Raw genomic sequence first — 26683 nt, forward strand, 5'->3', positions numbered from 1 at the left:
GCCTCTATTCAGTGACAGCTGCAATTTTTAAGAATCCCTGGATACTATACCAGCAATATGTCCAGCCTGGCTATGCAGTCCTAAGCTATACTTAACCTCAGTGTTCTCCCCAGGACTAATCAGGTGGGCGGGCCGCCCGGCTGTTATGAAACCCCACCCGCCTGTATTGAACCTGGCAGGCATCATTTTTCATAGTATTTTACTCTTTGCGCGCCGTCTATGTTTGTTTTATGTATTTTTGTTTTTCAACATTGCCTTGTGCAACCCAACCCGGATAACCAGTGAACAACTACTGAGCATTCGGAACTTAGCTAAATATAATCTACCCCTGGATATTTCATCTACTCTTGATCTTCTGGGGATTCTGACCAGTGGAGCTACAGTGCTGAACCAGGCAGTGAGGCTTAGAAGAAGAGGGAAACGCTCCGGGATCCAGACTCGCTTTCGACGCAGAGGACTGCGCTCTCCACTACCTGGAATCATACTCTCTAATGTCAGGTCCATATGCAACAAACTAGATGAGCTTCAACTACTGATCAGAACAAAGAAGGACTTTTATCTCTCTGCGGCTATTTGCTTCACAGAAACTTGGCTATCTGAGCTTATTCCAGACAACGCTCTGCCGATAAATGGATTTACACTCTACAGATCTGACCGGGACCCACTTACTTCTGGCAAAACCAAAGGTGGAGGATTCTGTTTCTATATTAATGATAGGTGGAGCACGGATGTTACAGTTATTAAGAGGACATGCTCGGCTGGGCTGGAAACACTCTTCATAAACTGCAAACCCTACTACTCACCCCATGAGTTTTCTCCATTTATTTTGGCTGCTGTGTACATCCCTCCACAAACATGTATGCAGCCTGCGCTCCAAGATCTCGCAGATCAAATCACTGAGGTGGAAAGGGAGTACCCAGATTCTTTTTTTATCATACTAGGGGATTTCAACAGTGCTAATCTTTCCAAAGAACTACCCAAATACAGGCAACACGTCACAAGCGCAACTAGAGAAGGTAAGACACTTGATCACTGTTACACTACGACTAAGGACTCGTATCACTGTCAGCAGTGCAGCTTTGGGGAACTCTGATCATGCTGTTATACAGCTTATCCCAACATACATCCAAAGACAAAAACTGCCAAACCTGTAGTGACCACAGTTAAGAAATGGACTAGTGAAGCTGTAGAAAAACTGCAGAGCTGCTTTGATTTAACTGACTGGAATTTATTTAAAGAATCCTCCAGTGACCTAAATGAATACACTGACGCTGTGACATCATATATTACCTTTTGTGAAGAGTCCTGCATCCCCACAAAAAAGTGCACCAGGTACAATAACGATAAACCCTGGTTTACATCACATCTTAGGAAGCTGCGCCTCGATAAAGAAAGGGCATATCGTACAGGCGATAAAGTCCTCTACAAAGCTGCGAAATACAAACTGCAGAGAGTCATTACAGACGCAAAAAAAAAGATTATTCTCAAAAACTTGAGGAAAAATTTTCTAACGCCGACTCATCCACAATATGGAAATCTCTACATGAAATTACCAGCTACAGGAAGAAATCTCCTCCCCCCTCACTACATAACCTGCAGCTTGCAAATGAACTGAATACATTTTATTGCAGGTTTGACACTACCAACAAAAGCCAAACACAACAAGTCAATTTGCATCTCTGCCACAGGCAAACTGAGCACTCCTCCAACCAGCCATCATCTCCACCCCCTGCAGTGCCTCAGTATGTACACAACACAGCAGACCAGACACAATCTGCTAACCTGTCCCCAGATGTGCATGCTCTAACAATATGCCAATCAGATGTAAACAGACTCTTTAAAAAAACAAAACACCAGGAAAGCAATGGGACCAAACGCTGTGTCTGCGAAATGCTTGAATCTCTGTGCCGACCAATTAGCGCCTGTATTTACAGACATATTCAAAGAATCTCTAGAACTCTCAATTGTTCCTGCCTGCTTTAAAAGCGCAACTATTGTACCAATTCAAAAAAAAAAAAAAAAACCCTACATGTTTAAATAATTACAGGCCTGTTGCCCTGACATCACTGGTCATGAAAGCATTTGAAAAACTGATAATGACTTATCTGAAATCCATCACAGATCCCCTGCTGGACTCTTTGCAATTTGCCTACAGGACTAACTGATCCGCAGACGATGCCGTGAACATGTGTATGCATTATGTACTACAGCATTTAGATATCCCAGGAACCAACACCAGGATTTTATTTATAGATTTCAGCTTTGCATTTAATACCATAATTCCATCACTGCTGCACAGCAAGCTCTCCCAGCTACACATACCTGAATCCCTCTGCAAATGGATAACCGACTTCTTAACCGACAGAAAACAGCGTGTTAGATTTGGTAAACTCACATCAAGCTCTCTGACAGTTAGTACTGGTGCACCCCAGGGCTGTGTGCTTTCCCTACTGCTGTACTCACTTTACACCAATGACTGCATCTCCACAGATCCATCTGTTAAGGTTCTGAAGTTTGCAGACGACACAACAGTTGTTGGTCTCATTTAAAACGAGGATGAGTCTGCATACAGGCATGTGGTGGGACAGCTTTCCTCCTGGTGCAGCAGTAACAACTTGGAACTAAATGCTCTCAAAACCATGGAGATGATAATAGACTTTAGGAGATCTCCACCCCAGCACCTCCCCTTAACCATAAATGGATCCACAATAACCCAAGTAGTCATTCAAGTTTCTTGGGTCCACGATCTCAAACGACTTAAAATGGGACAACAACACTGCCACTATTGTCAAGAAAGCACAACAGAGAATGTACCATCTACGGCAGCTGAAAAAGTTTGGCCTACCTCAAAATCTAATGGTGCAGTTCTACACTGCAATCATCGAATCCACCATAACATCATCTATGACTGTATGGTTCGGCTCCTGCTCAGCATTAGAAAAGGGGAGGCTGCAGCGCATCATCCGATCAGCGGAAAGGATAATTGGCTGTAGCTTACCTTCCCTGCAGGATCTTTACTAGCAGGTGCAGAAAAAGAGCAACCAAAATTGCCTCTGACCCCTCTCACCCAGCTCACTCCATCTTCCAGTGCATGCCTTCAGGAGTAAGATTCCGGTCAATTGCTACCAAAACCTCTAGACACAGGAACAGTTTTTTCCCTCAAGCAGTAGCCATACTTAATGCTGAACCACGTTAGAGCTGCTAGGACTGAAAGTAATCAGCACAGAACTAAACATGAATAATTCTCACATTGCTTACCGCCACTATACTTATAATGTCCTTAACTTGTAATATTCACACTGTCTGTCCTTGTATTGTTTTTGTTTGTGTTTGTTAAGCAACTGCCAAGACAAATTCCTTGTAGGTGCAAACTTACTTGGGGAAAAATAAATCGATTCTGATTCTGATCCTCCAGAAAAATGGTGGCCGCGCAGCCTCGAGCCGGGGACACTTTTCACAGTGGTGTAAGCCCCTCTCCCAATCTCGCAGTGATGAGTGAACTGGGCGGGATGAGTCAGCGTCCCCCACCAATCAAGGCGCATCTGTACTGCCCACCGGCCAATATGAGACTGCCTCGCCATGGTCCCGCCCGCAGTGGTTGGCACGTACGCTGCTGGCTGGCAGAGGAGGATGGAGGAATCTGGGCGATCAGCAGGGCTTTGTACCGAGACGGATGGAGGAATCAGGGATATAAGCAGAGATGAGTACTGCAGCCTGTGCCCTGTCTGAGATTGGGTGCAGACTGGGGAGACCTTTGGGAAGCAGCCGAGGATTTCACACCATACGATGTGAGGAGCAACCTGCTGCCATAGTATCCGAGAGGGAGGAGGGACCTACCTACCTACCCACCCCCCTAGCCTGATCTGCTTACCCACTCACCAACCCCACTAGCCACCAGCCTGACCTACTTTGCCACCACCCACCCCACTAGCCACCAGCCTGACCTACTTTGCCACCCACCCAACCGACTAGCCACCAGTATGACCTACTTTGACACCCTCCCCACTAGGCACCAGCCTGACCTACTTACCCACGAGTAACCAGTCTGACCTACCCCACTAGCCACCAGCCTGACCTACTTTGCCACCACCCACCCCACTAGCCACCAGCCTGACCTACTTTGCCACCCACCCAACCGACTAGCCACCAGTATGACCTACTTTGACACCCTCCCCACTAGGCACCAGCCTGACCTACTTACCCACGAGTAACCAGTCTGACCTACCCCACTAGCCACCAGCCTGATCTGCTTACCCACTCACCCACCCCACTAGCCACCAGCCTGACCTACTTTGCCACCACCCACCCCACTAGCCTGTCCTACTTTGCCACCCACCCAACCAACTAGCCACCAGCCTGACCTACTTTGCCACCCACCCCACTAGCCACCAGTCTGACCTACTTTGCCACCCACCCACCCAACTAGCCACCAGCCTGACCTACCTACGAGTAACCAGCCTGACCTACCTACCTACCCATACCACTAGGCAGCAGCCTTATGTACCTACCTACCCCACTAGCGGCAGCCTGACCTACTTACCAACTCCACCAGCCTGACCTACATTTGACATTGGGGTAATAGTTTCTGCATTTGACATTTTGAGTAATGGTTTCTGGATTTTACATGTGACATAATGTTTGTTCTATTATGTCTGATTCTGACTCTTGCTACTACTAAGTTAGACCTCTTTTTACTTACAGAACCACCCTTATACTTTGTGACATTCCTCAGATTTTGGTCATATTGGCATGATAGCATCATGAGATGAGACCACCACATCTTGAGGGAAACGCTACATTGTTGTGTGTGTGTATGGGTTTTTTTTTTGTGTGGGGGAAATGCTGCCTTCTTATGTGTTTTTTTGGGAAAAAACGTTGTGTAATTACTTTTATGGACAATTTGCCTAACTGTTTTGGGGAAAAAAAATCAGGGTCCTTTTGCATTATTGTTACATTACAGTTAGCTACACCCTGTCATGGTCACGCCCATTTTCAGACACATGTTATGGTCACGCCCATTTTACACCACCCGGCTACTTTTTCATGCCACCCAGCTGGAAAAAAATTCTTGGGAGAACACTGAACCTTGTAGTCCACCAAATGTGCAAGTGCATGTACTGTACCTCCGATGGGAGGACTGACTTGGTCCTTTGCAGTAGAGAATGTATCAGGGCATGCTGGGCCATTTCTAGGGCAATTTCTGATATAATAAACTTCTGATATAGTAAAAAACTAATAACGAGATTATACTGTACAAAATGCAAGCTCATTCCTAGTTGAGTACTCCTAAACGGTCTATAAATACCAAATGCTTTGAATTATCCATACATATTTATCCAGTTTTGATTATGTATCTTTTTTATTCTTATTTCAAAACTCACTAATTAGAGTACTGTCACGGAAGAGCCACGAGAAAAGAGAATGCAATCACAATCGGTTTGCTTCACCGATTGTCGTTGACGCGCCAGATCAAAATCTTATGTGTAGGTCCTTGCAGTCAGCTTGGGGGTCTCTGTTTTCTTCATAGCTATTAGCAGAGTTATTTTCATGAAAGCCAAGTATGCTCTTGTAACGATTGCGGAATCGTCTCCGTGGTCAGCGCACCAGACGTGCGCTGACACGGCGGATTTCCTCCACAAGCGTATAATTGAGGACACCCAGGCTAGGTGCTATGCACCTGCAGAGGGAAATTCCTGTTAGCAGGTGGAGCTGTGGAGTGCAGAGGAACAGCTCCTCTGCCCTACCACACACGCCAGACAGGAATTGTACGAAGGGAAGAAACGCAATCGCAAGAGAAGCGATTGAGAGTGAGCACAGAGACAGATTTTGTGTGTGTGCATAAAATTAGTCGCCAACCCGCGACTGTGCACACACCACAGCAGATAAGAAGCAGGAACGCGATCGCGAGAGGTGCGATCGCCAGACGTGACACAAGGTTACAGCAAGGCGGAGCACGAGAGTAGCAAAGGCACAGCAAATAATACAATAAGGAGATACGGAAAATAACAAACGCTAGCTAACCGTGAACACCGCACTCATTCGCAACAGTGCACGCGGTTATGCGCGGTCTCCACGTGATAAGCACAATAGAGACAAGCACGCCTAACTAACCATTAACAGACAAACATGAAACAGAGGACGCGAGCGCTTGCTTAACGGTTACCTCACCGAGCCTCCAGCAAGCGCAGCAGACAAGACAGACACACGAAAACAGGGACAAGCGACAGAAGGATCCCCAGCGCTAGCGAAAAGTGGCTAGTGCGATCCCAGAAGACTGAACAGAAGGATCCCCAGCGCTAGCGAAAAGTAGCTAGCGCGATCCCAGGAGACAGAACAGAAGGATCCCCAGCGCTAGCGAAAAGTAGCTAGCGCGATCCCAGGAGACAGAACAGAAGGATCCCCAGCGCTAGCGAAAAGTGGCTAGCGCGATCCCAGAAGACAGAACAGAAGGATCCACAGCACTAGTGCAAAGAGACTAGTGCGATCCAGAGACACGACAGACAGAACAGATGAGGTAGGCAGAAACAACCGCTGTTCCAACCTACACTCCAGACTCAATCAGAAGGATCCACAGCCACTAACGCTAGGGCTTGTGCGATCCAAACACAAGACAGACGGAACAGGCAAAACAGATAATACAACCTGACTGGGCTAGAAGGGGAGCCTAAAGCAACCCCCAGGAATAACTATACTAGATAGCAATGGCTGACACTCCAGCAGTGTCCATCAGGAACAGACCATGGAAGGGAAATGTCCAGCAAAGCATTCTGGGAGCAGAATGCTTTTATAGTGCCAGTCATCAAAAGAAGGCAGGTAACGGATTTGCATGACTAATGTATGCAAATCCCTCAGCAACACAAGCTGCACAACTGACAGAAGGTCTCCTTTCCAGAGTCCTGCAGCAAGCAAACCTAAACAATGGTCAAAAGGCTGCCTGCCTGCGCAGGCAGCTGAGCGGATTCTCACAGTACCCCCCCTCCTAGGGTCGAATTCCAGACGACCCTCAAAACTGATATCTCCAAACCACTCTAACAGAAGACTCATGAAGGTCGGGGCAGCCCGACAAGGTCCAATTCCAGAGTCAGTCCACCCGAAACCGACCTCATCGGAAGCAGAAGCCACCGAAACATGCCCATCAGTACTACCAGTCTTAGTATAACACCCATCAGGACTGTGAACGCCAGAGAAGAAGCCATCAACACCCTCCAGACAATACCCACCACCTTCCACGGAGCATCCGAAAATACCAAACCTGCCACAATACCTGTTCGAAGTGTCCCTTACAACACAAAAGCCACCGTTGATCTTATCCAGGGTACCAAGCAAAATCTCTCCCGGAATCTCCCAGAACCTTTTGAAGCTCCACAGAGATCCCAAGAGGGTAGAACAATCACCAGGCTCACATGGAGAATTACCCAGAACCCCCATGGAACCAATGACAATTCCGGATTCAAAATTACGAGGACACCCATCAAGATCAAGACTTTCAGGGACCACTTCTGGGCATGCAAGCAGGCAGGCCATATCAGAGCATGTCTCCACCGAGGAAGCATCTGAGTACGCTGGTAACCGAGGCACACTTGGGCTTTCTGGGTCACAGAGCACACTGGGGTACACCAGCACAGGAGAAACCTCAGGACATGTCGGGGAACTGCCAACCTCAGAGTCCGGCACGTCAAGACCAAAACCAGTACCGGGCAGAGAAACATCATGAGTGGAGGTCACAGGCACTGGACTTTCAAAAGAAGACTCGGATACAAATTCAGAAATTTCTGTGACAATAATATCATCATTGACTACACAGGCGTGAAGCTCCATCAGAGCTGAAAAGGTAGCCAGCAAGGCAGCAATGCCTACTGAAGTGGACAACACCTCAGAAGGACTTGGGGGGCAGGAGACGTCTCCTACAAGTTCTGCACCCTTTGGGAGGAACTCGGAGATCTCCAGGAGGTCAGACAGGACCTCAGGAACATCCTTTTTCAAGTTTCCTAAGAAGGATTCTGAACTATCCATGTTACAGGGCAAGGCTTGAACTTTATTTTGTGAACCGGGCAGATGTCCCAGGGAAGGTTCCACCATAAACTGAGACTGAATTTCATCATCAGGACAGGGATACACAGAAATATCTAGTGAAACTAACTCTGGCTTTCTGAGTTTCGTTTCACTGCAGGGAAATTCCTCCATAGCAGTCAAACCAGACTGCAATTCCAAAATAGCAGAGAAACAGGTAACAATGGTTGCAATACCTAGACGAGCCTCTAGGGACACTGCAGGAGATTTTAAACAAGGTAATATTGGCTCATCCAGATTACTGGGTGGAGAGTCAGTACTTACTTCAGAATCAGACTCACAAATGTCAATGCGAGTGGACATAATGTCTTTATTCATGATACAGGGCAGGCTCAGAGACATCTTCTCTGGACAGAGCAAAGGTGCTTCAGTATCAGGTTCACAAAACCAAAGTGCTGTCTCATTCTTAGACTCGGCTAACGATGCCGAATCCGAGGGGACAGAACGCAAAATTTGCGAATCCACAATCGCTTTAGGTTGCGAAACCGAACACTCCAAAGACAGGGATTCTGAGGTCTCCAAGCTGGATTGCTGGATCTCAGAAACGCCAGCTGACAATGTACCTTTACAAACGTCACCTGAATGACGTACACGTAATTCATTCAGAATCATTTTCCACATACAAATCAGCGGACTCACAAAGTCAAATTCACACCCCTTTTTTTCTCTTAAGGCGGAAGCATAACTTATACATGCTCTCAAGACAGATTCACTTCTGGCAATGTAGTACTCACAAAACGACTCTGAATCGTTCTCCAATTCATACGCCAACGCTTCGAGCTGTTTTTTCTGGAACGGGGGCTCCCATTTACACCTGACTAGGTCTGAGCATTCATACTGAACCATGTTAGGGGAAGTTGTGACAACAACATGAGGAATCATATTAATTTTACTCTTGAAACTGCATAGTTTGGGAATTTTCCCCATAGCAAGATCATAGATGCAGGATCTTAAAGTAGTACTGAGAGAAAAAGATCTGTTTTTACATGACAAGGGATCACACAAATCATTGACAAAACTGACACACTCACGCCGATCACAATCGACAGGAACATCTGAGAAACAGGCATCAGATCGCACAGATTTAACCTCTAAACAAACGGGAGAAACTCCATCAGAATTCACGCAGGTGTCCACAGTCGAGGCACACCCATTCATTTCAGGTCGCACAGTGTCCAAACTCACTTGCTTTACCCCAGAAAGACAGGAATAATCATGTGACAATGGTGTCTCTTTATTGGAAATAATTGGTTGGTGTGTGTGCAATTCGTCCAAAATAGTCTGCCACACATAAATCACCAGATCCACATCACACTCATCACATTCATCAGAATCGATCAAAAAGTACATAGAGTCGAGACAATCATTCAGGTCATCCGCGCTCTTTGCGATATAAAAATCGCAAAAGGCTTTCCAATCGAAATCAAACTCTTCCAACAAGGCCCCAATCTCCCATGAGGCAAATGGCGGTTCAAACAACCCAGTATCTAGGTAATCTCCATATGGGTTGGGGTCAGGAACGAGGACAGACTTTTTAACTGCTTTAATGTAGTGTGCGATTCTACCTATAATAGGATCCACATAGGCCTTTGCCTCAGGCAATGACATCTGAAACAAATTGAAGGTTCCCTCTGCCCTGGGAATTTTGGTTTGGCTGGACATTCTGTAACGATTGCGGAATCGTCTCCGTGGTCAGCGCACCAGACGTGCGCTGACGCGGCGGATTTCCTCCACAAGCGTATAATTGAGGACACCCAGGCTAGGTGCTATGCACCTGCAGAGGGAAATTCCTGTTGGCAGGTGGAGCTGTGGAGTGCAGAGGAACAGCTCCTCTGCCCTACCACACACGCCAGACAGGAATTGTACGAAGGGAAGAAACGCAATCGCAAGAGAAGCGATTGAGAGTGAGCACAGAGACAGATTTTGTGTGTGTGCATAAAATTAGTCGCCAACCCGCGACTGTGCACACACCACAGCAGATAAGAAGCAGGAACGCGATCGCGAGAGGTGAGATCGCCAGACGTGACACAAGGTTACAGCAAGGCGGAGCACGAGAGTAGCAAAGGCACAGCAAATAATACAATAAGGAGATACGGAAAATAACAAACGCTAGCTAACCGTGAACACCGCACTCATTCGCAACAGTGCACGCGGTTATGCGCGGTCTCCACGTGATAAGCACAATAGAGACAAGCACGCCTAACTAACCATTAACAGACAAACATGAAACAGAGGACGCGAGCGCTTGCTTAACGGTTACCTCACCGAGCCTCCAGCAAGCGCAGCAGACAAGACAGACACACGAAAACAGGGACAAGCGACAGAAGGATCCCCAGCGCTAGCGAAAAGTGGCTAGTGTGATCCCAGAAGACAGAACAGAAGGATCCCCAGCGCTAGCGAAAAGTAGCTAGCGCGATCCCAGGAGACAGAACAGAAGGATCCCCAGCGCTAGCGAAAAGTAGCTAGCGCGATCCCAGGAGACAGAACAGAAGGATCCCCAGCGCTAGCGAAAAGTGGCTAGCGCGATCCCAGAAGACAGAACAGAAGGATCCACAGCACTAGTGCAAAGAGACTAGTGCGATCCAGAGACACGACAGACAGAACAGATGAGGTAGGCAGAAACAACCGCTGTTCCAACCTACACTCCAGACTCAATCAGAAGGATCCACAGCCACTAACGCTAGGGCTTGTGCGATCCAAACACAAGACAGACGGAACAGGCAAAACAGATAATACAACCTGACTGGGCTAGAAGGGGAGCCTAAAGCAACCCCCAGGAATAACTATACTAGATAGCAATGGCTGACACTCCAGCAGTGTCCATCAGGAACAGACCATGGAAGGGAAATGTCCAGCAAAGCATTCTGGGAGCAGAATGCTTTTATAGTGCCAGTCATCAAAAGAAGGCAGGTAACGGATTTGCATGACTAATGTATGCAAATCCCTCAGCAACACAAGCTGCACAACTGACAGAAGGTCTCCTTTCCAGAGTCCTGCAGCAAGCAAACCTAAACAATGGTCAAAAGGCTGCCTGCCTGCGCAGGCAGCTGAGCGGATTCTCACAGCTCTCTGATAAGACCTGTTTGTGTAAATTAACTTGATCAAGAGTTCCTTCCAGGGCCAGTGACACCTAGGTGTGAAAGCTTCCCAGCAGTAAGTCCAAATGGCAAAGTGGCTACCTTTTAAAGAGACAGGATAAACCTAGCAGGAGATCAGACTTCTCGACTGCGTTGGAGAAGAGGGAACATAAATGTAGTATATGATTTTTAGCCTGTTTAAAGGCGTTATCAGGCAATTACTGTTAAAATAAGGGCTACTTACCCGGGGCTTTGTCCAGCCCCAAGCTCCCAGCACGTCCCTCGCCGCAGCTCTCCCCGCAGCCGTTCGCCGCCTCTGCCTCCTGGTCCGCGGTAATGACATCAGGCCGACCTGGTACTGCGCCTGCGCGCTGTCAATCACCGCCACGTGGACCGGAGCGTACTGCGCAGGCAGGCGCAGGAATACAGTTTATATGAGAGGTATGAAAGTTATATGACTTGTCTATGTGTCTTGACGGACATTTTGATACCAGTCTTGGGGGCCAGGGATAAGCCACGACAAAGTATTAAACCTCTCAGGAACTAAACATAATATGGTAGCCAAGTCTGATGTCATAGGAATTGTCATATTCTATATGGCATTTCCTGCTTTTGAATTACAGCATTTTACAAGTAAATCTAAATTCTCTCTCCAAGGGAATGAACTGTGATTGGTTTGTGAACCGGAGGGGGTCGGCTTTGTTCCACCCCCAAAACTAGTTCCATAAAACCAGGATGCATATAAGGAGGGGCAGTCCTCCCTTGTGTACCATCACCTGATCAAGCCAACCAGCCAGGGGACCATGTGGCTGGCGGCCATTTCCTGAACTGAAACAAAGGACATTTTCCATGTGCTCAGATTTCCCAGAAAGGACATATTTTTACCTGACCTTAAGTATACATATTTTTCTTCACTTTTTATTTTTATACTGTGCTACGATTGTCTCTATAATTGTTGATTGTAATGATTTTCTGTATATATTAATTATTTATATTGCATTTATAATAAAAAGACTTCTAAAAGTCATTTATCTTTTGGCTACACCTGCTATTCAGCCACACACAGAAAGAATCCTAGAGTTCAGAAGAGTTGCTACTACTGTTGATAGCTAGATAAAATAGGGTGTGATTTAACCGTTTTCCTGCAGGTCTTAGAGTCAGTCAGTGGGCTTCTCTGTCCCAGTTAAACAGAGATGGTGGCAGCCTAAAATTTTGTGTTTAATAGATCGCACGCCGCACGCCTCCCTCTGGTCTGTTTGCTGTCAAAATTCCAGCGGTTTCAGCTCATCGATTGCGTCCACGAGATTGGATGGTCTGTGTGCTGAAACCGATTGGAAGGCATTGTGAGGTCCGGCCACTAGGGGGTGTGTGACAGGTATTTTTAAAGGACTTTCAAGGCTAAGAAGGTAAAAAAGTTAAATAGCTATTCCGTTTTATGACCCTTAGGGGACGCCATCTGTACTCCCTTTTATTCAGCCGCATTTGCTTTGAAATGCCCAGGCTCGGGAAGGGGGGGGGGGTCCCAACCTAATCCCTCAGATGGTCCTCAGCTTCCCCACTAAAGATGGCCACCAGGTCCGGCTGCACAGTTTTCATAGCCGCATATGCGGCTGCGCAGCTGTGAGTCCTCCTCCAGCTCCGACCTCATTCCCGGCAGTCTCGCGCACATAAAGCACGCAAAACAGCCGGGAACATGGTCGGAGCTGGAGGAGGATGGGCAATGCCTCATTAGGATCCAGAGGCTTCCCCCTCCCAAGGTAAATATCCCCCAGGGGCAGTTTTTTCATTACAGGTAAACATGTAATCTCCCAAAGAAAAAAGTTAAATATCTAGGTGGAGGGAAGCCTCTGGATGGCCCAGAAGTTTTCCGTATCCTCCTCTTCGTCACCTCCACCACCCACCTCTGAAAGTTCAATGCCATGCTCCCATTCATGTACAAGTAAGGCCACAAAAACATATCCGACAAACCCTTGTCCGTTATGTTCAGAGAAAACATGTGTGGCAACAGTGGGGGAGAAGAGGGGATGGCCATGGGAAGCCTCTGGACTATGTTGTAGAGGCTTTCCTCTACCAAGGCATGTACAGTATCTAAACTTTTTTCTTTGGGGGCTACAGGTTTACTTTAAGGCCGGTTTCACACTGCAAACTCGCGGCAGCAATGTGGTGCATCGTGCGCGCCGTACCGCATCGCACTGCCAGAAACAGGCCTCCAGGGAACACCGCACTGGTACACACTGTTCCCTGTCTGGCCACCAGCCAGACAGGAAGTGACGTGCGCTTGCGGTCAATTCCTGCTTTGGGGTATGCGGAAGTGCACAGAAGCGTATTGTAAAAATACGCTTCCACGCATGCGCACCGTTGACTTTTTAAAAAACATGAATCGCCAAAGACTAACATGACTTCCGGGCCGACGCAGATTACTACAGCTCGCTGCAGACCCCCCCACAATAACGTAGTTCTGCACTAGATTAGGGACTTTTGGCGCAGCGTACTGCAACATGGGAAGTATGAACTTCCCCATAGGGTTGCATTAGGTTGCGGTAGCAGTGCGTCAATTTGACACACCGCACTGCCCCAGTGTGTAAAAGGGCCCTCAGGCTTGTTTCCATTACAGGCAGGCGTTCCACCTGCAATGCGGCATACAATCACTAATTTGCATGCTTTGTGAGGGGGCAGCGCTATGCGAAGTAGGTCATTTCGGCCCACGATCTTCCCCGCGCTGTGCCTGACCTGGGCTCCGCCATAAACATGTTATTTTGCCTATGGTCGTGCAGTAGTGTAATTAGGGTTCCCGCGATCGCTGGACCCTAAATGCCTTCTAACTCCGAGTTATGCTTGCCTCATTCAAATTTTTGTTAGAGCTGTGTTGTTTTTTGGGATGAAAACGCACATGCTTTTTTTGAATAAGGTGCAAAGAGCCCAATGATTTTCAGTGGCCTGTTATACCAAATGCGTTTTTTGCATGAGGTCATGTCCGGAAACCATCTAAAAACCGAAGAAAGAGGTAATAGGCCTGATACGCATATCACGCTGCGCATCCAGAATGATAGTAGAGCAGTATTGAAAAGTCGCATCACGTGTTGCAGGTGCGCTGCGACGCATACATACGGTACATAGATTCCAGGCCATACACCGCAGAAAAAAGAAAGGAAACATAGCAGGTGGAGGACACCGATCCAAGTAATGTGCAGTAATTTCACGTTTTGAGCTATGAATTCCATGTCTTCAGTTTACTGAGTTATTTTGCTTTCATTAAATTAAATGGTTTTTAACAAATCAGATTTAAATGATGATGTGAGTTTATGATGGTATAAAAGTGTCAGCTGGCTAAGTGACTTTATGTTATTTATATTTTCATTAGGTAAACCTTCCGCGTAGTTAACGTGTACACACGCTTTTCGGTACAGCATTTGTGTTTTATGATGTCTTCCTCAAACCGAAGTCCAATTGTTGCTTCATTAACGGCTGTGCATTAAAGAGACTCTGTAACAAATTGTTTATCTTTATTTCTTCTATGCTATAAGTTCCTATGCCTTTTCTAATGTGGTCTGGCTTACTGCAGCTTTTCCTAATTGCACAGTAGCTGTGTTATCTCTGTTATATGATCTAATCTTCTCTCTATAGTCGGCACAGTCAGGCTGAGGCAGTCAGACTGGAATGTGCAGGGCTGCTTGTGATTAGCTAGAAGCTGTACACACCCCCTGCAGGCTCTGTGTGACTAACACACTATGCTTAGCTGAGCCTATTAGAAGCTGGTTAGTTTGTTTGTAAACACTGCCTAAAACTGGCAATTACAAGCCAGGTTTGCAGCAGAGAATGGCAGAAACAGCACAGAGGGGACCAGGAGCACATAATGAATAGAATGGTATGCTTTTTATTGTAAGAATTTCAGAGTACAGATTCTCTTTAAGTTTTGTTGGTAAAAGACAAATTAAAAGGGGAAAATTGAATTGCAAAGCTCCCAACTGTCCCTTAAAAAAATGTAAAGGAACACTTTTTGATCAGAGTACGGCATCAAGGCAATGAAACTTCTAGGATATTGATCCGGTTAGTTAAAGAGAACTCAATAAGAAGCCTAGGTTCAGAAAAACATACTTACCTAAGGAGAAGGAAGCTTTTGGACGCTGTGCTCTGGTGCTCAGCTACTGCCCGGGACCCTCCTACTGATCCAGGCCATGCTCCACTTCTGCCATAAGAGTAGCCATACTCACGCAGGCTTCAGTATGGCTGTGCTTGAAGAGGAGCAAGGCCCCAACCAGATTACCAAAAAGGCCTTGATGGAATCTTTGGAGGGTCCAAGAACGGCAGTGGGGGACCAGAGGACATTGTGGGAAATCTCATTAGAATCCAGAGCCTTCCTTCCCTCTGCACAGAGGGAGATGCTGGTAGTCTGGTAGTTGGAAAAATCTGGTATATCCCACAATGCAACAAGGTTCACGGACAGGAAGCTGTCAGGGCCTAGATCATGACAACACACTGTGGGAGGGGTTTCAGCACAATATCAGCCACAAAGACAGACCCCCCCCCCCCCCCCCCGATCTATTCAAGAAAAGGTAAAGATTTCTTGTGGTAAAGGGGGTGTCAGCTACTGATTGGGATGAAGTTCAATCCTTGGTTACAGTCCCTCTTTAAACCATCAGTAGAAGCAATATCTGCTCTTTTAGGCAAGGAAGAACTAGGTGAGCACTGACAGCGCCCTACAAAAAGAATGTGACAAATCTATCAGACTTTATTAACCACTTGCCGACTGCGCACTCATAACGCGCGTCGGCAAAGTGGTAGCTGCAGGACCAGCGACGCACATCTGCGTCGCTGGCTGCAGGCTAATTAATCAGGAAACAGCCGCTCGTGCGAGCGGCTGCTTCCTGTCAATTCACGGCGGGGGGCTCCGTGAATAGCCTGCAGGCCGCCGATCGCAGGCTAAATGTAAACACAAGCGGAAATAATCCGCTTTGTTTACATTTTTACAACGCTGCTAACAGTAGCAGCGTTGTACTAGATCAGCGGCCGGGGATCGCTGTCACATGACAGGCAGGAGCCTGTTAGAGGCTGCACAGGACAGATCCATTCCTGTGCAGCCTCCGATCTCCGGGGCAGGGAGGGAGAAGAAGGAGAGGGGGAATCCAGCGGTGGAGGGGGCTTTGAGGTGCCCCCCCCCCCCGCCACCCACACGCATGCAGGAGCGATCAGACCCCCCCAGCACATCATCCCCCTAGTGGGGAAAAAAGGGGGTCAATCTGGTCGCTCTGCCTGTTATTTGATCTGTGCTGGGGGCTGTAGAGCCCACCCAGCACAGATCTTCGAAATCAGCGCTGATCCTTAAGGGGGGGGGGGGTAAAGGCTGAGTCCTGAAGTGGTTAAAGGGACTCTGTAACAAAATGTTCAGCCTTATTTCTTCTATCCTATAAGTTCCTATCCCTGTTCTAATGTGCTCTGGATTATGGCAGCCTTTTCTAGTTGCACTGTCTCTGTAATATATCTAATCTTCTTTTCTTTGTCAAGCTTTGTCGACCCAGAGAGGAATGCACTGCACTGCTGTGATAGGGACAAGTTATGCACGCCCCTCCAGGCTCTGTGTGTGTGCTTTGTTTATCCCTCACAGACAGGTCTCTGCTCTCAATTTCAGCTTGTCTGAGGGGGAAGGGAGCTGCCCATGCTGAGAAACTGTGAGAAACCCTGACTGGAGTGCAGATAATTCACTATGTAATAAAAACTTGTAGTATACTGTAACATGATATATATATATATATATATATATATATATATATGCACAAACATCACTTTCTGGTTAGAGGCCATATTTTGTGTTTGTAAACACTGCCTAAAACTGGCGATTAAAAGCCAGGATCGCAGCGGGGAGCAGCGGAAACGGCAAAGAGGGATCACGGAGATTACATAGAGTGACTCGATTGGTATGTTTTTTATTGTACAAATCGGACAGTACAGATTCTCTTTAAGTTGGCCTGAGGACTTGACCTCCTTTAGTGGGCCCTATGCTCTCTGCCCAGCACCACAGAGCACTTTTGGCATTTATCATAAAATACCTCTATAGGGATATCCAGGTTTTAACGACCAGCGACGGAATGCTTTGGATGAATTAGCTGATTAGAGTCTGACACTTTGAGCCTAGAATATTGAACCTTTTCACAATATTCTAATGGTCTGAGATTTTGATTTTGGGGTTCTCATAAGCTGCAAGCCATAATCACCAAAATGATAACAAATAAAGGATTGAAAAATCTTGCTTTGCATGTAATGAGTCTATTTCATATACTAACCAGTTTACCACTGAGCGGTTTTTCCCTTTATGGACCAAAGCAATTTTCACCAGCCAGCGCTCCTCCCTTTCATTCACCAATAAATTTATCACTACTTATCACAACAAAATGATCCCCACCTTGGTTTTTTTTCGCCACCAATTATGCTTTCTTTGGGTAGTACATTTTGCTAAGAATTATTTTATTCTAAATGAATTTTAATAGGAATAATAAGAAAAAAAATGAAAAAAAATCATTCTCAGTTTTCGGCCATTACAGTTTTAAAATAAAATGTGCTACTGTGGATAAAAGCCACACATTTTATTTGCCCATTTGTCCCAGTTAATTGCAAGCCCATACTTGCAAAAATAACAGTAATATACCCTCATGACTTACATATCAAAAAGGGTAAGTGCCTAAGGTAACTGTTTATGTATTTTTTTTTAAAGAGGAACTCCAGCCTAAACAAATATACTGTCATTAAGTTACATTAGCTATGTTAATTAAAATAGATAGGTAATATAATCTCTTATCCACCCTGTTTTAAAAGAACAGGCAAATGTTTGATGTGATTGATGTGAAATGTGATTTCATGAGGGCAGCCATCTTTTTGGTTGAAAGGAGGTGACACAGAGCATGAGACACAGTTCCAACTGTCCTGTGTCATGATCACCCCTTCCAGTTGCAAAGCAACAAGAACAACAACATCAGAAATCCCATCATGCTTTGCACAGCATCAGGGGAAAAATGCCCGGGCAGTTTTCTTTGATGGGGCGGAGCTTAGCTTCTGTTCAGCTAAAAATGAGGCTTTGGTAAGAAAAACAAAGTTCTGATGCTGTAAAACTGTTAAAGAAACACCAAGCCTTTTCAGTGCTGCTGAGTAGATTTTTAGTCTGGAGGTTCACTTTAAAGAGAATCTGTATTGTTAAAATCGCACAAAAGTAAACATACCAGTGCGTTAGGGGACATCTCCTATTACCCTCTGTCACAATTTCGCCGCTCCCCGCCACATTAAAAGTAGTTAAAAACAGTTTTTAAAAGTTTGTTTATAAACAAACAAAATGGCCACCAAAACAGGAAGTAGGTTGATATACAGTATGGCCACACATAGAAAATACATTCATACACAAGCAGGCTGTATACAGCCTTAAGGTGCCCATACACTCGTCAGATTGGCAGCAGATAGATAAGAAATGCATCTGATGATCTATCTGATGCGTTTTTAGAACATTTTTTACCAGGATAGAATTCCAATAGATTTCAGTTTGAAATCTATTGAAATTCGATCTGATGGCATTTTTTTGCCATCAGATTTCCATTAAGGCCAATGCAAACTGATAAGCAATCTCTTCAGATCGACCTAAATTTTCCACCCTGCAAGTTCGATGGAAATCCATCGAAATCGATCGAAATCGGCCATCGATCGGTCGATTGGCCAACCGATTTGCAATCGATCGGTCGGCCAGAAAATCGGCTGAGTGTATGGGCTGCTTTACTTGTGAATCTCAAGAGATCACTTGTGTGTGTTTACCTTCTGACCCCTTCAGCTCTCACCCACTGAAGTGACAGGCTTCCTGCAGACAGCTCTGCCTATGTGGTTAATTCCTCAGTATGTGACCTTCCAGCTCCTTTCACAGCCTAGGATTTTTATCCAGCTCTCTTCTATTACTGATAAGATAGCAGAGAAGCTGCTGGCTTATGTAAATAACACACACACTGGAGTGTGCATAGAGGAACTGATCTGCAAGGAAGAGTTGGCAGCCTTCCAGACACAGGCCGACAAGTCTGACAGGGGGAAGATACATTGATTTATTACAGAGACTGTCATAGTATAAAGTGCTGCAGTAAGCCACAACACATTAGAATAGGTTTAGGAACTTGTAGGATGGTAGAAAAAACGTTGTAATTTTTGTTACAGATTCACTTTAATGCCTTTTTTTCCCCCCTTTATGTACAAATGTTTTATTTGGGTAACGGTGGGAGAGTGGGGAAGGTAAAGGGTAATTTGAATGGGGGAAGCATGTATTTTTATTGAATTGAATGTGGTAGACCCCGTTTACACTTAATCAGTTGGTATGTGTTAGTGCGCATTAGCATGCGTTAGTGCGCGTTGCTACGCGTTTTTTCCATAGCAGTGCATTGGGAAGAAGATTTCAGTTAAAGCGCGTTAAGTGTAAACAGTGCCATAGAAAAACATGGGCATTACTTTGAAAATCAGTTTTCTTTCAGTTATAACTGAGAGCAACTGATTAAGAGTGAAAGGGGTCTTAGGGTGTAGTTTACTATGTGTCCACTAGATGCCCCTCCCAGTTTATTCCTCCTGTGCACACAGAAGAAATAATGCATGCATGTTTTACTTTTGTCATTGATGAACGGCCAGTGATCACTGATCACAGGCACTTAGATCGATAAATGGAAACTGTGTTCCCATGCACTGATTAGCGTGCTGACGGGTGGCGATTAGAACGTGCGCGGCACCTGCAACGGACGATCATAGGCGTGAGACGAGCATCTACATTCCTGGGACTTCAGATAAAGTCCCTCATGGTGTAGATATACTGCACGTGGTGCAGTAACTAGCTTATTTTTCCTTAATTCAGTTGAATTACTGAAATAAATGGATTTTTGCCTGATATTATAATTTTTAGAGTTTCACCTGTCTATGGCCACTTTTAGGTAGGGGTCACACTGGTCTGTCTTTTCTCTATGTATGTTTTCTGCATGCGTTTATCTTCACACAACGTGGATTTATATGCAGAAAACCACGCGTGGTATAAAACAGCAGCTTTTGTAATTGATAGAGAACATGCACACCATGTGCAGAATTATGCTGCGGGATATCAGTTTTTCTCTGTGTGTGCGAAAAACGCATCTAAGTGTGAACTTGCCCATTGATTACTGTAAGTTCTCATTTAAAGTGCGCTTTTCTGTGCAGACAAGTGTGACCCCTGCCTAAGGCCCCGTTCACACTGCACGCGTTGTCGTCCGTGTTTCGGCAAAGCGTGCAGGAGGCAGACACGCACGACATCAGAAAGTGCATTGAGTGCACTGTTTGATGTTCACAGTGCATGCTGCACGCATTTTTTAACAAAACGCACGGTTGACCCATTCACTTTAAGTGAATGGGATCAGCAACGCATACAAATGCAAATGGCGTGCATTCATACGCGTTGCATTCGTAACGCACGGCTATCCACGTTTTATGATGTGAACGTGGCCTTACTCGATTTCTGTTACATTAGGAGCTATGCATAGGTTGTAGACAAGAATAGTGTGATGTTGGGATGAGACATGGCCAGGTCATGGAGAGGAATAGTATGCTATGACCCCGATTATGAAGGGAAAATGTTTTATTGTCGATAGGCTCTTAAACACACTCACATGCCATTGTCTGGGACTCACAGGGGTACCTTGGTCTTCTTTATAGAAGTATCTTAACCTATTTTGGTTCCTGGACGTAGAAACTATGTCCAGGAACCATGTGCACTACCACGCGCTCCCGCGGCCGATCGCGCGTGTGCACGCGCGCTCCCGGCCCGCGGTGCGTTAGCCAGGCAATCAGTGTATCGGGCTATGGTGCCCGATCACTGATTCCTCTCCCCCTGCTGAAAAAGCAACAGCTTCTCTCGGAAGCTGCGCCTTTTCTGGCTGTTCCCTCCCCGATGCGTCACTCTAAGCGTGTGTTACGCTTAGAGTGGCGTCATGTAAACAAACTCATGGCCGCCATCTTGTGGCCAAAAAGTAAAACTACAACAAAAAGTAAAAAAAAATTTAAATCAACACACAATTACATTAAAAAACTATGGTTTACATCCCACCCTCCCAAAAATACCCAAATAAAATGTTTAATATAAAAAAAAAAAACATTACAATTAAAAAACAAACAAACATGTAAATATTTACCTAAGGGTCTAAACTTTTTAAATATCAATGTAAAGATGAAATATTTCTATATTTTTTTTTATTTTAAACTTGTAAAGAGTGATAGATGCAAAACGGAAAAAAATGCACCTTTATTTCCAAATAAAATATTGTCGCCATACATTGTGATAGGGACATAATTTTAACAGTGTAATAACCGGGACATATGGGCAAATACAATACGTGAGTTTTAATTATGGAGGCATGTATTATTTTAAAACTATAATGGCTGAAAACTGAGAAATAATGATTTTTTTCTGTTTTTTCTTATTCTTCCTGTTAAAATGCATTTACAGTAAAGTGGCTCTTAGCAAAATGTACCCCCCAAAGAAAGCCTAATTGGTAGCGGAAAAAACAAGCTATAGATCAGTTCATTGTGATAAGTAGTGATAAAGTTATAGGCTAATCAATGGGAGGTGAACATTGCTCAAGTGAAAACGACAGAACGCGAATGAGCTGTCAACCTCAGCCTTACTCCAGCATAAAGGGCTCTCCAGTCACACCACTGGGTGGTGCTCCAAGGATATAGCAGATTTCATTTTTACTTGAGATATGTTATAACTTACTGTTCAAAACGTAATAATTCAAGAGGCTAAATAATAATATTAATAATAAAATAATATACCTAGAAATTCCCTACGCCACTCATTAATTGGACAAGGCAGAATCCATTTGGGCTTGGCAGAGACTTTACAGTCTTTTACAATAGGGAGGAGCTTGGTAACCCATTGCAACCTCTCCTCACAGAGATACCCGGGCCTCTGCATTCCCTGTAACCCATGGCAACTTCACCTCACAGAGATATTGGGGCCTCTGCATTCCCTGTAACCCATGGCAACCTCTCCTCGCAGAGATACCAGGGCCCCTGCACTATATATAGCCCATGGCAAACTCTTCTCACAGAGCTATTGGAGCCACTGTAACCCATGGCAACCTCTCCTCACAGAGATATAAGGGACCCTGCATTCTCTGTAACCCATGGCAACCTCTCCTCACAGAGATATAGGGGACCCTGCATTCTCTGTAACCCATGGAAACCTCTCCTCACAGAGATATTGGGACCCCTGTATTCTCTGGAACCCATGGCAACCTTTCCTCACAGAGATATTGGGGCCCCTGCACTCTCTGTAACCCATGGCAACCTCTCCTTACAGAGATATTGGGGCCCCTGTAACCCATGGCAACCTCTCCTCACAGAGATATTGGGGCTCCTGTAACCCATGGCAACCTCTCCTCACAGAGATATTGGGACCCCTGTAGCCCATGGCAACCTTTTCTCACAGAGCTATTGGGGGCCCCTGCACTCTCTGTAACCCATGGCAACCTGTCCTCACAGAGATATTGGGGCCCCTGTAGCCCATGGCAACCTCTCCCCAGAGATATTGGGGCCCCTGCACTCTCTGTAACCCATGGCAACCTCTCCTCACAGAAATATTGGGACCCCTGCACTCTCTGTAACCCATGGCAACCCCTCCCCACAGAGATATTGGGACCCCTGCACTCTCTGTAACCCATGGCAACCTCTCCTCGCAGAGATACCAGGGCCCCTGCACTATATATAGCCCATGGCAAACTCTCCTCACAGATATATTGGGGCCCATGCACTCTCTGTAACCCATGGCAACCTCTCCTCACAGAGATATTAGGGTCCCTGTAACCCATGGCAACTTCTCCTCACAGAGATACTGGGGCTCCTGTAACCCATGGCAACCTCTCCTCACAGAGATATTGGGGCCCCTCTAGCCCATGGCAACCTTTCCTCACAGTGCTATTGGGGGCCCCTGCACTCTCTGTAACCCATGGCAACCTGTCCTCACAGAGATATTAGGGCCCCTGTAGCCCATGGCAACCTCTCCCCACAGAGATATTGGGGCCCCTGCACTCTCTGTAACCCATGGCAACCTCTCCTCACAAAGATATTGGGACCCCTGCACTCTCTGGAACCCATGGCAACCTCTCCTCGCAGAGATACCAGGGCCCCTGCACTATATATAGCCCATGGCAAACTCTCCTCACAGATATATTGGGGCCCATGCACTCTCTGTAACCCATGGCAACCTCTCCTCACAGAGACATTGGCGCCCCTGCATTCTCTGTAACTCATGGCAACCTCTCCTCACAGAGATATTGGGGACCCTGCATTTTCTGTAACCCAGGGAAACCTCTCCTCACAGAGCTATTGGGGCCCCTGCACTCTCTGTAACCCATGGCAACCTCTCCTCACAGAGATATTAGGGTCCCTGTAACCAATGGCAACCTCTCCTCACAGAGATACTGGGGCTCCTGTAACCCATGGCAACCTCTCCTCACAGGAGATATTGGGGCCCCTCTAGCCCATGGCAACCTTTCCCCACAGAGATATTGGGGCCCCTGCACTCTCTGTAACCCATGGCAACCTCTCCTCACAGAGATATTGGGGCACCTGCACTCTCTGTAACCCATGGCAACCTCTCCTCAGAGATATTGGGGCCCCTGCACTCTGTAACCCATGGCAACCTCTACTCACAGAGATATTGGGGCCCCTGCACTCTCTGTAACCCATGGCAACCTCTCATCACAGAGATATTGGGACCCCTGCCATCTCTGTAACCCATGGCAACCTCTCCTCACAGAGATATTGGGGACCCTGCACTCTCTGTAACCCATGGCAACCTCTCATCACAGAGATATTGGGACCCCTGCACTCTCTTAACCCATGGCAACCTCTCCTCACAGAGATATTGGGGCCCCTGCACTATATATAGCCCATGGCAAACTCTCCTCACAGAGATATTGGGGCCCCTGCACTCTCTGTAACCCAGGACAACCTCACACCACAGATATTGGGACCCTGTAGCCCAGGGCAACCTCTCCTCACAGAGCTAATGGGCTCCCGCAGTCTGTCAGCTCTTCCCATGAACTCTCCCCTCTTCTCCCGCTTCCAGACGGTGACGTCACGGGCAGCATCACGTGATCCCCCCCTAAACAAAGTTGTGTCCGCTGTCCGCAGGGCTGAGGATGGAGGCCGCCGAGTCCTCTCGTCAGAGCTCGTGTGCCGCCGCCGTACTTCCCTGAGAGGAGCCTCCTCCTCCTCCAGGAAATCCCTGACACGCCAGCCGGGCTGGGCTCCCTCCTCCTCCCCCGCCCGCCCGCCCGCACACAAAGTTCCAGCGGCCGCCCGCACTTCTTTTGTTGTTCTTTTTTTCCTGTTATAATTGCGGCCATTTCCCGGTGCGAGAGGCTGGAGGCCCCCGGCGGGCTGTGAGCGGCCACCATGACTCGCTGGGTCCCCACCAAGAGAGAGGAGAAGTATGGAGTGGGTGAGTGACTTCCTGCGGGGTCCCGGCTGCACCCCTCAGCGGCCAGCTGCAGAGACCTACACCAAGGCTGCATATATATGTCTTATATACACATATATCCTGGCCAGTACACTGTGGCTGCATATATACTTACCAGTACACTATGGCTGCATATATACTGACCAGCACACTATGGCTGCATATATCTGTATTATATATACACGGTGGCTGCATATATACTGACCAGTACACTATGGCTGCATATATCTGTATTATATATACACTGTGGCTGCATATATACTGACCAGCACACTATGTATATATACTGACCAGTACACTATGGCTGCATATATCTGTATTATATATACACTGTGGCTGCATATATACTGACCAGTACACTATGGCTGCATATATCTGTATTATATATACACTGTGGCTGCATATATACTGACCAGCACACTATGGCTGCATATATCTGTATTATATATACACTGTGGCTGCATATATACTGACCAGTACACTATGGCTGCATATATCTGTATTATATATACACTGTGGCTGCATATATACTGACCAGCACACTATGGCTGCATATATCTGTATTATATATACACGGTGGCTGCATATATACTGACCAGTACACTATGGCTGCACATATCTGTATTATATATACACTGTGGCTGCATAAATACTGACCAGTACACTGGCTGCATATATCTGTATATATATACTGTGGCTGCATATATACTGTCCTATACACTGTGGCTGCATATATACTGTCCTATACACTGTGGCTGCATATATACTGACCTATACACTGTGGCTGCATATATACTGACCTATACACTGTGGCTGCATATATACTGACCTATACACTGTGGCTGCATATATACTGACCAGTACACTGTGGCTGCATATATACTGACCAGTACACTGTGGCTGCATATATACCGACCAGTACACTGTGGCTGCATATATACCGACCAGTACACTGTGGCTGCATATATACCGACCAGTACACTGTGGCTGCATATATACCGACCAGTACACTGTGGCTGCATATATACCGACCAGTACACTGTGGCTGCATATATACCGACCAGTACACTGTGGCTGCATATATACCGACCAGTACACTGTGGCTGCATATATACCGACCAGTACACTGTGGCTGCATATATACCGACCAGTACACTGTGGCTGCATATATACCGACCAGTACACTGTGGCTGCATATATACCGACCAGTACACTGTGGCTGCATATATACCGACCAGTACACTGTGGCTGCATATATACCGACCAGTACACTGTGGCTGCATATATACCGACCAGTACACTGTGGCTGCATATATACCGACCAGTACACTGTGGCTGCATATATACCGACCAGTACACTGTGGCTGCATATATACCGACCAGTACACTGTGGCTGCATATATACCGACCAGTACACTGTGGCTGCATATATACCGACCAGTACACTGTGGCTGCATATATACTGACCAGTACACTGTGGCTGCATATATACTGACCAGTACACTGTGGCTGCATATATACTGACCAGTACACTGTGGCTGCATATATACTGACCAGTACACTGTGGCTGCATATATACTGACCAGTACACTGTGGCTGCATATATACTGACCAGTACACTGTGGCTGCATATATACTGACCAGTACACTGTGGCTGCATATATACTGACCAGTACACTGTGGCTGCATATATACTGACCAGTACACTGTGGCTGCATATATACTGACCAGTACACTGTGGCTGCATATATACTGACCAGTACACTGTGGCTGCATATATACTGACCAGTACACTGTGGCTGCATATATACTGATCAGTACACTGTGGCTGCATATATACTGATCAGTACACTGTGGCTGCATATATACTGATCAGTACACTGTGGCTGCATATATACTGATCAGTACACTATGGCTGCATATATACTGATCAGTACACTATGGCTGCATATATACTGATCAGTACACTACGGCTGCATATATATGTAATATATATTATTATTATTATTTAGTATTTATATAGCGCCGACATATTACGCAG

General features: G+C 46.2%; 1 protein-coding gene across 1 annotated transcript in view; it reads right to left on the reverse strand.

The window, feature by feature from the left end:
* The window catches only part of C10H10orf90 (chromosome 10 C10orf90 homolog), a 922956-nt gene extending 898702 nt beyond the window's left edge, over nt 1-24254 (reverse strand). Inside the window, exon 1 of the mRNA XM_068255335.1 lies at nt 21951-24254. The gene's annotated coding sequence lies outside the window, so the exon portion shown is untranslated. The remainder of the gene's footprint in view (nt 1-21950) is intronic.
* Nucleotides 24255-26683: the final 2429 nt, after the last annotated feature.

This window comes from Hyperolius riggenbachi, chromosome 10 (genome assembly GCF_040937935.1).
Source record: "Hyperolius riggenbachi isolate aHypRig1 chromosome 10, aHypRig1.pri, whole genome shotgun sequence".
Taxonomy (NCBI): Eukaryota; Metazoa; Chordata; class Amphibia; order Anura; family Hyperoliidae; genus Hyperolius; species Hyperolius riggenbachi.